The following is a 16,463-nucleotide window of genomic DNA, read 5'->3' on the forward strand; positions in this document are numbered from 1 at the left end:
TTAAGATTTCCAAAAAGCACTCTCCAAACCAAAACAACAACAGCAACAATGAGAGAGGGAACAGAAAGAAAGAGAAAAAAAAAAGGAAAAAAAAGGAAAAAACAAGCGATTTTTTTTTTTTTTTTTTTTTGTCCTCAGGTGCCGGTCCCAGGCACCCGCTCACTGGTCCTGCTGCCCTGTCTCCCTAGCACCAGGGTCCCTGTCCTTTCAAGGCTTCCAAAAAGCACCCACCCACCGGTCCCGCAGGGAAGGAACGCTCAATATTCTTTGTCCTCAGGCACTGGTCCCACGCACCCGCTCACCAGTCCCGCCGCCCTGCCTCCCTAGCACCGGGGTCCCTGTCCCTTCAAGGCTTCCAAAAAGCACTCGGCAAAAAGAGAGAAAAAAAAGGGGAAAAACGCGCGATTTCTTCCGTCCTCAGGTGCTGGTCTCAGGCACCCACCCACCGGTCCCACAGGGAAAAATGCGGGATATTCTTTGTCCTCAGGTGCCGGTCCCAGGCACCCGCTCACCAGTCCCGCCGCCCTGCCTCCCTAGCACCGGGGTCCCTGTCCCTTTTAGGCTTCCAAAAAGCACTCGCAGAAAAGAGAAAAAAAAAAGGGGAAAAACGCGCGATTTCCTCTGTCCTCAAGTGCCGGTTTCAGGCACCCGCCCACCGGTCCCGCAGGGGAAAACGGGGGATATTCTTTGTCCTCAGGCGCCGGTCCCAGCCACCCGCTCACCAGTCCCGCCACCGTGCCTCCCTAGCACTGGGATCCCCGTCCCTTCAAGGCTTCCAAAAAGCGCTCACCAAAAAGAGAAAAAAAAAAAAGGGGAAAAACGCGCGACCTCCTCCGTCCTCAGTCACCGGTCTCAGGCACCCGCCCCCAGGTCTCGCAGGGAGAAACGCGGGATATTCTTTGTCCTCCGGCGCCGTTCCCAGGCACCTCCTCACCGGTCCCGCCACCCTGCCTCCCCAGCAACGGGGGCCCGTCCCTGTCCCTCTAAGGCTTCCAAAAAGCGCTCGCCAAAAAAAAAAAAAAAAAAAAAAAAAACCGCTCCGGTTTCTCTCCACCCGCCGGGAGCCGGGGGGAGGGGCGCTCGGGTCCCGCTGGGCCGGGGCTTGTATCTTACCCCCTTCACAAGGCGCTGGGTTCTTGCAGGTGTGGATGTGGTCTGGATGTTGTCCTGTGTCCTGTGGTCTCTATTTTAGGAAGATTTTTCTTTGTTATATTTTCATAGCTCTATGTGTTTTTGGGAGGAGATTTCCACTGCTCTACTCACGCCGCCATCTTGGCTCCCTTATCTGTATACAATTTTTTATATTGCTGAATTGTATTTTCTAATAACTTGTTAAGAATTTTTGTGCTTATATTAATAAGGGATATAGGTATGTAGATTTCTTTTTCATCTGGTTTTGCTGTCAGAGTAATATTAATTTCATGAAATGAAATGGGAAGTGTTTCCTCCTCTTTTATTTCCTGAAACAGATTGTGTACAATTGGCATTATTCTTCTTTAGATGCTTGTTGAATTCTCCATTGAAGCCATCTGGACCCAGGTTTCCTCTTTGGGAGTTTAAATTTCAAATTCAATACCTTAATAGTTATAAGGGTATTCAAATTATCTACTTCAGATTGGGTGAGTTCTAGTAATTTTCCTTTTTGGGAGAGTTGGTGCATTTTGCCCAAATTGTCACATTTATTTTTGTAGAATTGTTTGTGGTATTCCCTTATTATCCTTTTGATGCCTGCAGGGTATGTAATGATAGACCCTGATTCATTTTTGATATTGGTAATTTCTATCTTGTCTTTTTTTCTTTGTCATCTTGCTAGAGCCTCAACTAATTGATATTTTCAAAGAACCAGCTCTTGTTTCACTGACTCTCTTGCTTTTCTGTTTTCAATTTCCTTGATTTCTGCTCTTTATTAGGTCCTTTCTTGTGCTTGCTTTGGGTTTATTCTGATCTTTTTTTAGGTTCTTGAGTTAGGAGTTTAGATTTTAATTTGAGACTTTTCTTCTTCTTTAATGTATGCATTTAATACTATAAATTTCCCTCTCAGCACTGTTTACATTATGTCCCATAAATTTTGATATATTGTATTTTCATTTTTATTCCATGCAATGTATTTTCTATTTCCCTTGAGACTTACTCTTTGACCTGTGGATTATAAAAAATGGCTGCTTAGTTTTCAAGTGTTTGGAGATTTTCCTGATATCTTTCTGTTATTGATTTTATTGTGGTCAGAGAACACATTTTGTATGATTTCAATTCTTTAAAATTTAGTGATGTTTCTTTTTGGCCCCAGATACACATTCCATGGGCACTTGAAAATAATGTGTATTATACTGTTGTTGGGTGGAGTGTTTTATTAATGGAAATTAGATCCTATTGGTTGAGTATACTGCTGAATTCTTCTATATACTTGCTGATTTTATGTCTAGTTGTCCTACTAATTTTCAAGAGAGTTATGCTGAAGTTGCCACTATAATTGTGGATTTATCTATTTCTCCTTTCAGTTCTATCAATTTTTGCTTCACATATTTTACATGGTCTTTTATTTTGTGCATAAATGTTTAGGATTGCTATGCCTTCTTGGTAGGTTGACCCTTTTAATGTTTTAGAATGCCCCAATCTGTCTTTGACAATTTTCTTTACTCTGAAGTTTATTTTATCTAATAGTAGTATGCTCACTCATGTTTTCCTTTGATTAATGATTATGTGATAAATTTTTTCTATCCTTTCACTCTTAACCTGCCTATATTGCTATATTTGAACTGAATTTCTTAGAGATAGCATATTTCTGGTTCACCTTTTAAAAATCCACTCTACTAATCCCTCTCTCTTAATTAATATATTTAGATCATTAACATTTAACGTAATATTGATCTGTGTATTAGTCTACTTGGGCTGCTGCTATAACAAACTAACTAAAGGGTGGCTTAAGCAACAGAAATTAATTTTCTTATAGTTCTGGAGGTTGGAAGTTCAAGATCTGAGTGGCAGCATGGTTGGTTTCTGATGAGAGCTCAAGATCTGAGTGGCAGCATGGTTGGTTTCTGATGAGAGCTCTCTTCCTGATTTGCAGATGGCTGACTTCTGATTGTGTCCTTACATGGAAAGGATGGGAGAGAGAGAGAACAGATTGGTCTTTCTTGTAATTGTTGTAAGGACAGTATTCCTATCAGATCAAGGCCTAACCATTATGACCTCATTTAACCTTAATTACTTCCATAAAGCCCCTATCTCCAAATATATTAGGGGTTAGAGCTTCAATATATGAGTTCTGTGGGGACACAATTCAATCCATAGCAATATGGTAGTAGGGCTTAAATCTGCCAATTTAGTTTTTGTTTTCTATTTGTTCTGTTTACTTTTTTCTGCCTTCCTGTGGTTTACTTGAACATTTTTTTAATAATCCTATTTTTATTTATCTATAATGTTTTTGAGCATCTCTTTATATAGCGTTTTTAGTGGTTGCTGTAGGTATTACATTATACATACATAACCATCACAGTATACTGGTGTCATGATTTACCAGTTTGAGTGAAATATGGAAAACTTTCCTCTTGTTATGTCTTTTTCCTAACTTATTTACAATATAATCTTCTTAAATATTTCCTCTACATACATTTAGAACCACATCAGACAGTGTTATAATTTTGATTTAACCATCGAATGCAATTTAGAAAACTCAAGAGAATTTTACCCATATTTTTTGCTTATCTTGTTCTTTCTTCTTTCTTGGTGTTCCAAATTCCTATTTTATCATTTTCATTCTGCTAGAGAACTTCTTTTAGCCATTATCATCATTGCTGGGCCAGTGTGGGAGGTGCCCCTCCAGCTCTCATCTCCATTGACATCTTGGGAAGGAGGCTTCATTACTAGTCTAATTCTAGTCATACTAGAAGAAATTAAATTTTGAAAAAAATGTTAAAATTTTTTTGAGGTACATACAATAAAATGTACAAATTTTAGTGTACAGCTTGATGAATTTTGACATGTGTGTACACTCATGTAACCATAATCCAGATCAAGATATGAAACATTCTTACTAATTTTTTTTCCCTTTCACCTATTTTGCCCATCCCTCCAGATCACTCCCTCGTGTTAACCACCAGTCTGTTCTCTGGGTTTATGAGTCTATTTCAGTTTTGTTTGTAAGAAATGGAATTCTTGACATCTTAATTGGTCTTCTTGGACATTGCTGCAGGGTGATATTGGGGTGTCTCATTACAGTTTTAAGAGGGTAGAAGTCCAGGCATCCCATTTAGTTTTTCTGGTGTGATAGGAATGGGGCCACAGTTATTTCTGTGATATTTTCCTGAAATGGAGTGGTTATTTTCTAAGAGTTTTCTGTCTTGACAGCTTGCTTCTGTCCTGGTCTTTTGGCTAGTGATACCAGACATTTGTTGGGGCCTTTTTGTTTGTGCCAGTTGCCTTTCCAAATTGCCAGATTCTTTAGCTCCAAGTCTGGGATGTATGAGGCAAAAAGAAAGCCCAGGAAACTCACCATTGCATCATTCCTCAGATCCTGTGTTTCAGATGATCTGCCTTCTTATCTTTTCCTTTCAGAGTCTCATGTTTTATATATAATGTCCATGGCTTTTAGTTGTAATTAGTGGAAGAGATAAGGAAAAACAGGTCCCCTCTATCTTCTAAGAAGCAGAAGTCCCTGCTGTAGGTTTTTATGTGCAACCTTTACTAAGTCAGGTAGGTTTCCTTTTTTTTTGAGAGGGCATCTCTCATATTTATTGATCAAATGGTTGTTAACAACAATAAAATTCTGTATAGGGGAGTCAATGCTCAATGCACAATCATTAATCCACCCCAAGCCTAATTCTCGTCAGTCTCCCATCTTCTGAAGCATAACGAACAAGTTCTTACATGGTGAACAAATTTTTACATAGTGAATAAGTTCTTACATGGTGAACAGTACAAGGGGAGTCATCACAGAAACTTTCGGTTTTGATCACACATTGTGAACTATAAACAATCAGGTCAAATATGAATATTTGTTTGATTTTTATACTTGATTTATATGTGGATCCCACATTTCTCCCTTTATTATTATTATTATTTTTATTTTTAATGAAATGCTGAAGTGGTAGGTAGATGCAAGATAAAGGTAGAGAACATAGTTTAGTGCTGTAAGAGAGCAAATGTAGATGATCAGGTGTGTGCCTGTAGACTATGTGTTAATCCAAGCTAGACAAGGGCATTAAAACATCCACGGATGCAGAAGATTTCTCTCAAAATGGGGGGTGAGGTTCTAAGCCTCACCACTGTTGATCCCCAATTTCTCACCTGATGGCCCCCCTGCAACTGTGCCTGTCTTAGGTTGTTCCTCCCTTGAGGAATCTTACCTGTCTCTGGCTAACCAGTCATCTTCTGGGACCATACAGGGAGATGTAAAGTTGGTAAGTGAGAGAGAAGCCATATTGTTTGAAAAGGTTAGCTTTTTACTTCTTTGCAGATTTATGCCCTGTGGCTTCTATGCCCAGCATTTGTCTTGAGTTATCTTTACCACTTGGAGGAATTATGATACTCGGTAAATTCGATATGAGGCACGAATTCTATTTAAGGGTTGTAATTAGGAAGGAAGAAGAAAAGCTATAGAGGTAGCAGACGGAAGAAAACATGGGAGGATTGATTATTTCTTGGACATATCTTCTTGTAGAGTAACTTCAGAATGTATAGGTTTTTAACTACTAATTAAATTGCACACACACATTAACATAATAGGAATACAGTTACATAACCAAAGCAGATCTATAATTACCAGCCATCTCCAGTGAAGCCAAGAAAACCAGTAAGGCACCCTAGGCATTTGTGAAAATTTGTCTATGATATGATGGATATTGTCCAACTGTACTTGAACAGTCTGACAGAAATCAGACAAATTAAAACAACCCATTCCTGGGAACTGTTCACATCCCATATGTTCTTTTAACAGTAGATAGTCTGTAGTTGTAAGATTTTGGAGCGCTACAACTTGCACTTCTCCTAATTCTTGGTTGAGTTCCAACAGTATAGATCCAGTCAAATTTGTTGTTTTACTGAAAGCACAGGCCAGCTTAGATATCTCCTTCTTCATTCCAATGGCAAGTCCAGGAACCAGTGGGATGAATGCAGCTACAACTGCAACAGCGCCTGGATCTTTGTTGAAGTTTTTTGATGATCATCTTTTCGAATGACTCTTCCAGAGAATGTTGATGTTAGAAGTTCTTCTTCATATCATATCTTAATTCGTTTTCTGTGTAGCCAAATTAGGCTTTGATCCTCTGTATAAACACAAACAGACCCTTTGCCCACACTTTGATATACCCTTTATACCATTGTGTAGAACTCATTGGAGGTCACCACACAGGAACTGCTTTTTTTTTTTATTTTTTTAAGAGAAAGGAACATTATCAGAAAAGTATACCTCCATAGCCGATCATCTGACACCCTTTAAGTGATCAAAATTAAGGATATTTAAAGCATGCATTAATCATTCATTTACAGTTAGTTTTATCCTATCAAGGAGTAATCCCTCTTTTCTTTCTTTCTTTTGTTTATTTATTTTTTATTTAATCTACACTTACATGAAGAATATTATGTTTACTAGGCTCTCCCCTATACCAGGTCCCCCCTATAATCCACTTTACAGTCACTGTCCATCAGCATAGCAAAATGTTGTAGAATCACTACTTGTCTTCTCTGTGTTGTACAGCCCTCCCCTTTCTCCCTCCCCCCTATGCATGCTCATCTTAATACCCCCTTTCTTCTAGGTAGGTTTCTTTTTAGTCCTTACATTTTAAGAGTCTTTTTTTAAATACAAAATCAGAAATAGATCCTGAAATTTTAAAAATAATTTTCCAGCATTGGAAATTTCTAGTATTTTCCCTCTTAATCTCCTAATATGTTAAATTATGTTGAGAGGCTTTTGAATGTGAAACATCTTTGCATTTCCGAGATAAGCCTTATAGTAACATATTTACTGTTGGTTTTATTTAGTTAATATTTTACTTAGGGCATTGTATACTTTTATAAAGCATGGACATACAACTTGCTTTTCTTGTATTTCCTTATTTACTTATGTAATAAAAATTCCTCTATCAATGACCTGGGCAGACTTTGTTCTTGATTCTGTTTTCTGGAACAACATATATGCATATCTTTTCAAAGGCCAGCTTTTGTTTTCATTAATTCTTTTATTGGTTTTGGTTCTCTATTTCATTGATCTCTGTTCTTATCTTTATAATTTCCTTCCATTTTTCTTTGAGTTTGTTCTGTTCCTCTTTACCTAACTTTTGAGGTGAACACTTAGCTCATTTCATATACCTACTTTCTTTTTAGTTTCCTGGTAACTGTATTTAAAAGTAAAAATTTTCCTCTAAGTTCTGCTCTAATCATGTCTAGTAAATTTTGATATGTAGTGTTTTACTTTCTATTCAGTTTTAACTATTCCTTATATTCTTTGTAATTTTAATTTTAACTCATTTATGAAAATTTAAACCTTTTATTCTGCAATAATTTCAAATTCACAGAAAAGTTATGAGAATATTACAAAGAATTTGACACTTTGCCTAAATTCAGCAATTTTAAACATTTTGCTATCTTTGCTTTCCTTTTTTCTCATTTTGGTCTCTTTCTCTCTAATGTTTTCCCCTAATCATTTGAGAGTAAGCCTCAGACATCATGCCTTTCAGTTTAGCATGCCATTCATGCTAAAATATTTCAGTGCCTTTCTTACAAGCAAGGACATTCTCTTATTAGAAACATAGGAGAATGATAATACTCAGGAAATTTAATTTAGGTATAATGTTATTATCTCATCCACAGTACATATTCAAATTTTGCTTATAGTCTCAGTGAAGATCTTTGTAGCCCCTCACTGCCCCTAGCTTCCTGCTCTGTAATCCAGAACCACACAATTCAGTAAACTGTCTTAGATCTTTAGTCATTTGTAATTTGGAAGAGTTCATCAGTTCTTTACTTACTGAGGCTTATTAATAGAATTGAGCTTAAATAATTTTATTGTTCTGCTCTTCAAGATTTCTGCCTATTTTTCTATCCATCAGTTTTTGAGAGGGGGTTTTGTTAAAACCACCAACTGCAACTTTTATTTTTGATGTCATTAATGTACACTTACATGAGCAACATTGTGGTTACTAGATTCCCCCAATTATCAAGTCCTCACCACATACCCCATTACAGTTACTGTCCACCAGCATAGTAAGATGCTATAGAGTCACTACTTGTCTTCTCTGTGCTATACTGCCTTCCCTGTTCACCCATCTACATTATGTGTGCTAATCGTAATGCCCCCTTTCCCCTTATTCCTCCCTTCCCACCCATCCTCCTCAGTCCCTTTCCCTTTGGTAACTGTTAGTCCATTCTTGGGTTCTGTGAGTCTGCTGCTGTTTTGTTTATTCAGTTTTTGCTTTGTTCTTATACTACGCAGATGAGTGAAATCATTTGATACTTGTCTTTCTTTGCTTGTATTTCACTGAACATAATACCCTATAGCTCCATCCATGTTGTTGCAAATGGTAGGATTTGTTTTCTTCTGATGGCTGAATAATATCCCATTGTATATATATACCACATCTTCTTTATCCATTCATCTACTGATGGACACTTAGGTTGCTTCCAATTCTTGGCTATTGTAAATAGTGCTGTGATAAACATAGGGGTGCATCTATATTCATCAGGGATATTGGCCTGTGTTTCTTTTTTTGTGGTATCTTTGCCTGGTTTTAGCATTAGAGTGATGCTGGCCTTGTAGAATGAGCAAAAGTTCCTCCTCTTCTACTTTTTGGAACAGTTTAAGCAGGATGGCTATTAGGTCTTCACTAAATGTTTGATAAAATTCAGCAGTGAAGCCATGTGGTCTGGGTGTTTTGTTCTTAGGTAGTGTGTTGATTATGAATTCAATTTTGTTGCTGGTAATTGGTCTGTTCAGATTTTCTGTTTCTCCCTGGGTCAACCTTGCTGGGTTGTATTTTTCTAGACAGTTGTCCATTTCTTCTAGGATATGCAGTTTGTTAGCATATGATTTTTCATAGTATTCTCTAATACTTTTTTTTTCTGTGGCATCTGTAGTGATTTTTCATTTCTCATTTCAGATTTTGTTTATGTGTGTAGACTCTCTTTTTTTCTTGAGAAGTCTGGCTAGGAGTTTATTTATTTTATTTTCTTGAAGAACCAGCTCCTGCTTTCATTGATTATTTTCTATTGTTTTATTTTTCTTGATTTAATTTTTTTCTGCTCTAATCTTTATTATGTCCCTCCTTCTGACTTTGGGCCTCAATTTTTCTTCTTTTTTAGTTTCATTAATTGTGAGTTTAGACTGTTCATATGGGATTGTTGTTCTTTCCTGAGGTAGGCCTGTATTGCAATATACTTCCCTCTTAGCATGACCTTCGCTGTGTCCCACAGATTTTGTATTGCTGAATTATTGTTGTCATTTGTCTCCATATATTGCTTGTTCTCTGTTTGTATTTGGTCATTGATCCATTGGTTGTTTAGGAGCATGTTGTTAAGCCTCCATGTGTTTGTGGGCTTTTTCATTTTCTTTGCATAATTTATTTCTTGTTTCATACCTTTGTGGTCTGAGAAGGTGGTTGGTACAATTTCAATCTTTTTGAATTTACTGAGGCTCTTTTTGTTGCCTAGTATATGATGTATTCTTGAAAATGTTCCATGTGCACTTGAGAAGAATGTGTATCCTGCAGTTTTGGCTGTAGAGTTCTGTAGATGTGTGTTAGATTCATCTGTTCTAGGGTGTTGTTCAGTGCCTCTGTGTCCTTATTTTCTGTCTGATTGATCTGTCATTTGAGCGGTGTGTTGAAGTCTCCTAAAATAAATGCATTGCATTCTGTTTCCCCCTTTAATTCTGTTAGTATTTGTTTCACATATGTTGGTGCTCCTGTGTTGGGTGCATAGATATTTATAATGGTTATATCCTCTTGTTGGACTGACTCCTTTGTCATTATGTCATATCCTTCTTTGTCTCTTGTTACTTTCTTTGTTTTGAAGTCTATTTTGTGTGATACAGGTACTACAACACCTGATTTGTTCTCCCTATTGTTTGCATGAAATATCTTTTTTCATCCCTTCACTTTTGGTCTGTGTATGTCTTTGGGTTTGAAGTGAGCCTCTTGTAGGCAGCATATAGATGGGTCTTGCTTTTTTATCCACTCTGTAACTCTGTGTCTTTTGGTTGGTGCATTCAGTCCATTTACATTTAGGGTGATTATCGATAGATATGTACTTACTGCCATTGCAGGCTTTGGATTTGTGGTTACCAAGGTTCAAGGGCAGCAGTACCTGCAGGGTCTGCTGCACACCCCTAGGGGGCGAGACGTACGGGAAGCCGCCCGGGCTCGCTAGTCTGTGTGAAATTCCAAGAGGGCAGGTCGGTGAGTCAGAAAACAGGCGAGGAGGTGGGGGTGGAGCGCGGGGGTTGTCCATGAGCCACCTCCCTTAGGTCAATCAGCTGCCACGGTGGGTGTCTGTGGGGCTGCACTTTCTCCTCTGCTCCGGGTGGGGAGAACGCTGGAAGTGGCGTCTCCTCAGCTCCAGCCGATGCTTTGGCTGCGGGGCCGCTGAAGGCAGTCTGACAGGCATTTTCATCCTGACAGCTTGGCCACCGCCACTGTGCCCGTCGAGGCCCAGCGCTGCCCGTTAACAGGGCACTCCGCAAGTACGTGAGGGCCCCAGGGCAGGGGCAGGTGGTGGTGGCCCCTCAGTGTGGCCCGCGGGGGTCCCTGCCCGGCCCAGAGCGGCAGTGGTGGCTGCACTGCGGAGCCCGCACAGTGCTTAAGAGCCCTGGCCAGGATGCGGGGCTGCGCGGCCGGTGGCTGACTCCAAAGTTGAGCGCAGGCCGGCGGCGCGGGTGGTGACTGCTCCTGAAGCTCCAGCTGCACCTGCTCCAGGTGCTGGCTCAAGGTAGGACGGGGCGTGGGCGTGGGCACAGGGTCCCCCTGAGGAGCCGGCCGATGGTGCGCAGGTTCCCCTGAGGTGCGGGCCGGTGGGTTTACTGGGATGTGGCCGTCAGGCGGGGGGTTCTGTGAGTCTGCTGCTGTTTTGTTCCTTCATTTTTCTTTGTTGTTACACCTCACAAATGAGGAAAATGATTCGGTACTTGTCTTTCTCCACCTGGCTTATTTCACTGAGCATAATACCCTCTGGCTCCATCCATGTTATTGCAAATGGTAGGATTTGTTTCTTTCTTATGGCTGAATAGTATTACATTCTGTATATGTACCACCTCTTCTTTATCTATTCATCTAGTGAGGGACACTTAGGTTGCTTCCATATCTCGGCTCTTGTAAATAGTGCTGCAATAAACATAAGGGTGCACATGTCTTTTTGAATCTGAGAAGTTATTTTCTTTGGGCAAATTCCTAAGAGTGAAATTCCTGGGTCAAATGGTGTTTCTATTTTTAGTTTTTTGAGGAACCTCCATACTACTTTCCACAATGATTGGACTAGTTTACATTCCCACGAGCCGTATAGGAGGGTTCCCCTTTCTCCACATCCTCCCCAACATTTGTTGTTTGTATTTTGGATGGTGGCCATCCTAACTGGTGTGAGGTGATAATATTATTGTGGTTTTAATTTGCATTTCTCTGGTAATTAGCATTGTGGAGCATCTTTTCATGTGCCTTTTGACCGTCTGAATTTCTTCTTTGGAGAAGTGTCTGTTCAGATACTCTGCCCAATTTTTAATTGGATCATTTGCTTTTTGTTTGTTGAGGTGTGTGAGCTCTTTATATAATTTGGATGTCAACCCCTTATCAGATATGTCATTTATGAATATATTCTCCCATACTGTAGGATGCCTTTTTGTTCTATTGATGGTGTCCTTTGCTGTACAGAAGCTTTTCAGCTTGATATAGTCCCACTTGTTCATTTTTACTTTTGTTTCCCTTGCCTGGGGAGATATGTTCATGAAGAAATCGCTCATGTTTATGTCCAAGAGAGTTTTGCCCATGTTTTTTTCTAAGAGTTTTATGGTTTCATGACTTACATTCAGGTCTTTGATCCATTTCGAGTGTACTTTTGTGTGTGGGGTTAGACAGTGATCCAGTTTCATTCTCTTACATGTACCTGTCCAGTTTTACCAACACCAGCTGTTGAAGAGGCTGTCATTCCCCCACTGTTCTATTTGCTGTCTTTTCAAAATATATATGGTTTTGGGAGGAAATTTCTGTTGCCCTACTCATGCCGCCATCTTGAGAAATAAATGTGAAGATATGTGTTTAAATAAGAGAAAGTATAAAGAATGGGAATTCGTTTTGTTGAGGGTAAAAGAAAGTAATTCTTCTAAAGTACAGCTATTTATTTAAAGAGGAAGAACTCTAAATGTAAAAGGAAAAATTGTAGAAACTTTGTGGAAAAATTAGAAAACTTTTTGCAATTTTTCAACATTAACAGCAAATTAGAATTTTGTTTTCAGTGAAAAGGACAAGTTTTCTTAAACTGTTAGTTGGCTCTTAGTTTTGAAAAATCGCAGAAAGTTTTTTAATTGTTTTATCAAAGCAGTTTCTCATGCTTAAAGTCTCAATGAATTGTCTGAGTATTTAAGAAAATGAGATCTCAATATTAAAAGGACTAAAAGCTAAACTTTGCTAACAACTGTGTGATCTTCTGTATCTGCCTTTGAAGTATTTCGTTGTCATTCTAGTTAAATGGATAAGTATTGCTTCATGTCAACCTATAATCTTATTTAACCAAGTGCCAAAGAAACTTTCTTCTGACAACTTTGCAAAGTCAAATTCAAGAAGGTGCTTTTACCTCTAGTTAACTCTGATATTTTCTTGAGGGCCCCTGGGACACGTCAGAGGAATTTTTTCTCCTCTTCGGGGAAAATATTTGGCTGATTTGGCTTATTTATCTGATATATATTTACCTGGAAAGCACTGTCAAAGGGAATGATGCTAAACTTTGTTACTGAATATTTTGTGTTACAGAAATATCCAAATTTCTTATGTCAGCTGTCTTAGAGTAAGCTCTCATCAGATCTTTCACCATTGTCATTTGTAAGTCTTTTGTCACTTATAGTAACTTTTATTACTCCTAAACTAATAAAGAACTAGATTTCAGAAGAACAGGTATTGGTTACATAGGATTAAGTAAACTAAGGAAAATGATTTTGTGGCTTTATGTTTCAAATGTTGCTGATAAAGTGTTTTAAGCTTTTTCTCTTAAACTGACAACAGTTTAGTAAATGACAATATCTTTATAGGCAGCATTGAAACTTTTATCTTTCTCTCTACCTAATCCCTCCAGAATTTAAAAACTCTCAGTGACTATTTTCACATTTCATGGCAGTATGTTTATTTACATAAGTTCAATAAGAATCTGCTTTCCTTGTAAGAGGACCAATTAAAGACACAGGTTATATTACCGAGGCTTTGACTGGAATGTCATACCTGAGAGACACGTGTGTAAACTCAGATATGAACAGACAGCTTTAAGGAACTAAGGTTGACTTTATAAAGCCAACGAAGCGCCTTGGAAGAACTGGCCTGTACCTTGTTTACAGGGTTCCCAGCAGCCTTACCAGGTGAGTTAGGAAGGTCACTTCCTGGCAGGTGCAGGAACCTCAAGATGGCTTGGGGACTTCGGAAAGAGAAGAATTCACCCAAATGTACAGGTACTGCAGGCAAAACCTGAAGGCAAGTCTGACTTGGCTTTCTGGCCTCAAGAGGCCTTCAAAAGTCCAATCTGAAATTCCTTATAAAAAGTTCCTTCAAAGCACATTTAAAGGATCCTATGTAATCAATTGTTCTTCTTGCTGCACTTATGCAAATAGTCAAGCCAAGAGTTAATTATTATCTTAATCTAGTTACTTCTAATAAAAATGAGGGTGATTTTAGAGAAAAGTATTGTTTCAATAATGCAGCCTTATCTATACTAAATCCTAATACTAGTCATTGAGACGTAGACTAGATCCAGAATTCTAGTTTCCCCAAAATATCTAGCTATGATTCTCCAGATGTTTTAGTTTTCTCCCATCATTTCAATTAAAGTTTTACTGTTTCTAGTTCTCATATTCAGCCATGCATTCTTGATCTTGTCAAGTTGCTCCAAAAAAGAAAATCCAACTCCAGATGTTGCTACTTAACCTAATAACATGATTTGTTCTATCTTGCCTAGAAGCCATAAAACTGCGAATAGTAATAGAAATGGAACCCGGAATAGAAGTGCCAATCTTCCAAGGCTCTCTCAACTGACCATTTATGGAGACCTAGCTGTACCCCTTACTGCGCCCCCTCTCAGCATGAAGCAACTAGAGCAGTCATGGCCCCTTTGCCCTAACAGCAGCTAGGGTCTCTATCTGTAGAGGGAGGAATGAGACAGGGACCTTCAGCTTAGACAGAATAAGGTAAGGGTCTCCGGAAAAAGCAAGGCAGGATATTTGCAGTCAGAGCAATGTAATAACTACATGCAAGGAAACCCCCTACCAAAACCCTGGGTTAAGCATTAAGCTCTAGAGTCATTCTTCAGTGACATCAGTTAAAGCTCAAAAGGCCCAGAGAAACTTGGCCTGGAATGTTTGAGTGTATCTCAAAAAAAGAAGGGTATCTCAGCATAACCCGTGACCTCACTGTAAGCAGCCCTAGCAAACAGACACAACCCAGCCTACCTTAGGGGCTGGGCAGGTGGTACAAGTCACACCCTAAGCTCTCTCTTCACATTATCAAGGTATATGTGGTGTGGGATGCATCCTTCTTACTCAAATAGATTATCCCGGAAATAGTCAAAAGATTTCTCTGAGCTCTGCTGTCTGATTGTGACGACAGCTTGAAACTTTTAGGTCCCACCTCTGTTGCAGTTGCAGCGGCATTCATCCTGCCAGTTCCTGGACCGGTTGGTGGAATCCAAAAAGAGACATCTAAGCTGGCCTGTGTGTATAGTAAGACAACAAATTTGACTACTTCTGTATATCTGACCTCAATCAAGAGCTAGGAGAAGTGCAAGTTGCTTCAGAATCGTGCTGTTAAAAGAACATATGGGATGGGAACAGTTTCCAGGAATGTGTTGTTTTAATTTGTCTAATTTCTCAAACTATTCAAAACCCATTAGACAGTATTCATCATATTATTAATAAGTTTTCACAAATGCCTGGGTAATCTGACTGGTTTTCTTGGTTTCATTGGATATGGCCAGTAATTGCAGGTTTACTTTTGTTATGTATCTGTATTCCTGTTCTGTTAATGTGTGTACATAATTTAGTTAGTAATTTGTTAAAACCTACACATGCTTACATTACTCTATAAGAAGTTATGTCAAAGAAATAATCAGTCTTCTCATATTTTCTTCCTTTGCTGCTTCTATATCTATAGCTTTTCTTTTTCCTTCCTAAATACAGCCCTTTACTAGAATTCGTGCCTCATATTTAAAATTACCATGTTTCATAATCCTTCCAGCTGGTAAAGATACCTCGAGACAAGTGCTGGGCATAGGAGCCACGGGGCGTAAGTCTACAAAGAAGTAAAAAGCTAATCTTTTCAAAGAATATTGCTTCTCTCTCACTTACCAACTTTAACATCTCCCTGTATGGCCCTGGAAGCTGGCTGGTTAGCCAGAGACGGGTAAGATTCCTCAAGGGAGGAACAACCTAAGACAGGCACAGTCGCAGAGGGGCCATCAGGTGAGAAATTGGGGGTCAACAGAGGTGAGGCTTAGAACCTCCCCCTCCCCCCAGTTTTGAGAGAAATCTTCTGCACCCATGGCTGTTTTGTTGCCCTTGTCTAACTAGGATCAATACCTAGTCTGTAGGCACCTGACCACCTACACTTGCCTTCCTACTGCACTAAACTCTACTTTCCATCTTTATTTTATATCACAAGATTTAAAAGATAGATTATCTTTTATGAAAAGGTAAAGAGTGTTAAAAAGCTTTCCATTAGAAACTGTAATCTTCATTATGTCTACCTACTACTTAAACATTTTATTAAAAATAAGGGGGAGATGTGGGATTAATATATAAATCAAGTATAGAAATCAAATGTATAATCATATATGACTTGATTATTTTCCTGTAATTCCTGGTACATGATCAAGAACAGAACAAACAAGACCAAAACAGTTTATGTGACCTAACTGCCCTTGCTATTGTTTCAGTACCATGTAAGACGTCACACCCCAGGAGACTGGAGACTGCAGAGGATTAAGTTTCAAGTTAGTTAATGATTGTGTATTAAGTCCCCTCCACAGAATTCTACTGTTAACATCTATTTGCTCAGTAAATATGAAGGGTGCCCTCTCAGCACCACTCTTGCGCTGTTAAGTCACAAGTCCCCTGGCTGGTCCTTTCAGATCTTCCATATCTCATCGTGTCTCCTCCCTTATCTGCGGGTCAGAAGCAGGGAGGGACTGACACTTTTTTCTACATTAACTGAGATGGTCATGTGTTTATTTTCCTTCATTTTGTTGATGTGGCATATTACATTGATCAATTTTCATATGTTCAGCCATCCTTG

General features: G+C 39.0%; 1 protein-coding gene across 5 annotated transcripts in view; it reads left to right on the forward strand.

Moving 5' to 3' along the window:
• The window catches only part of LOC140846858 (anthrax toxin receptor-like), a 68,684-nt gene that overhangs the window by 14,991 nt on the left and 37,230 nt on the right, over nt 1–16,463 (forward strand). The window contains exon 1 of one of the 5 annotated variants that reach the window (XM_073224963.1): nt 13,145–16,161. The exons of the other annotated variants lie outside the window; for them this stretch is intronic. The gene's annotated coding sequence lies outside the window, so the exon portion shown is untranslated. Of the gene's footprint in view, nt 1–13,144; nt 16,162–16,463 lie in introns of those variants that run through there. 5 annotated transcript variants of the gene reach the window in all.

Source organism: Manis javanica, chromosome 16, assembly GCF_040802235.1.
Source record: "Manis javanica isolate MJ-LG chromosome 16, MJ_LKY, whole genome shotgun sequence".
In the NCBI taxonomy this organism is placed as follows: domain Eukaryota; kingdom Metazoa; phylum Chordata; class Mammalia; order Pholidota; family Manidae; genus Manis; species Manis javanica.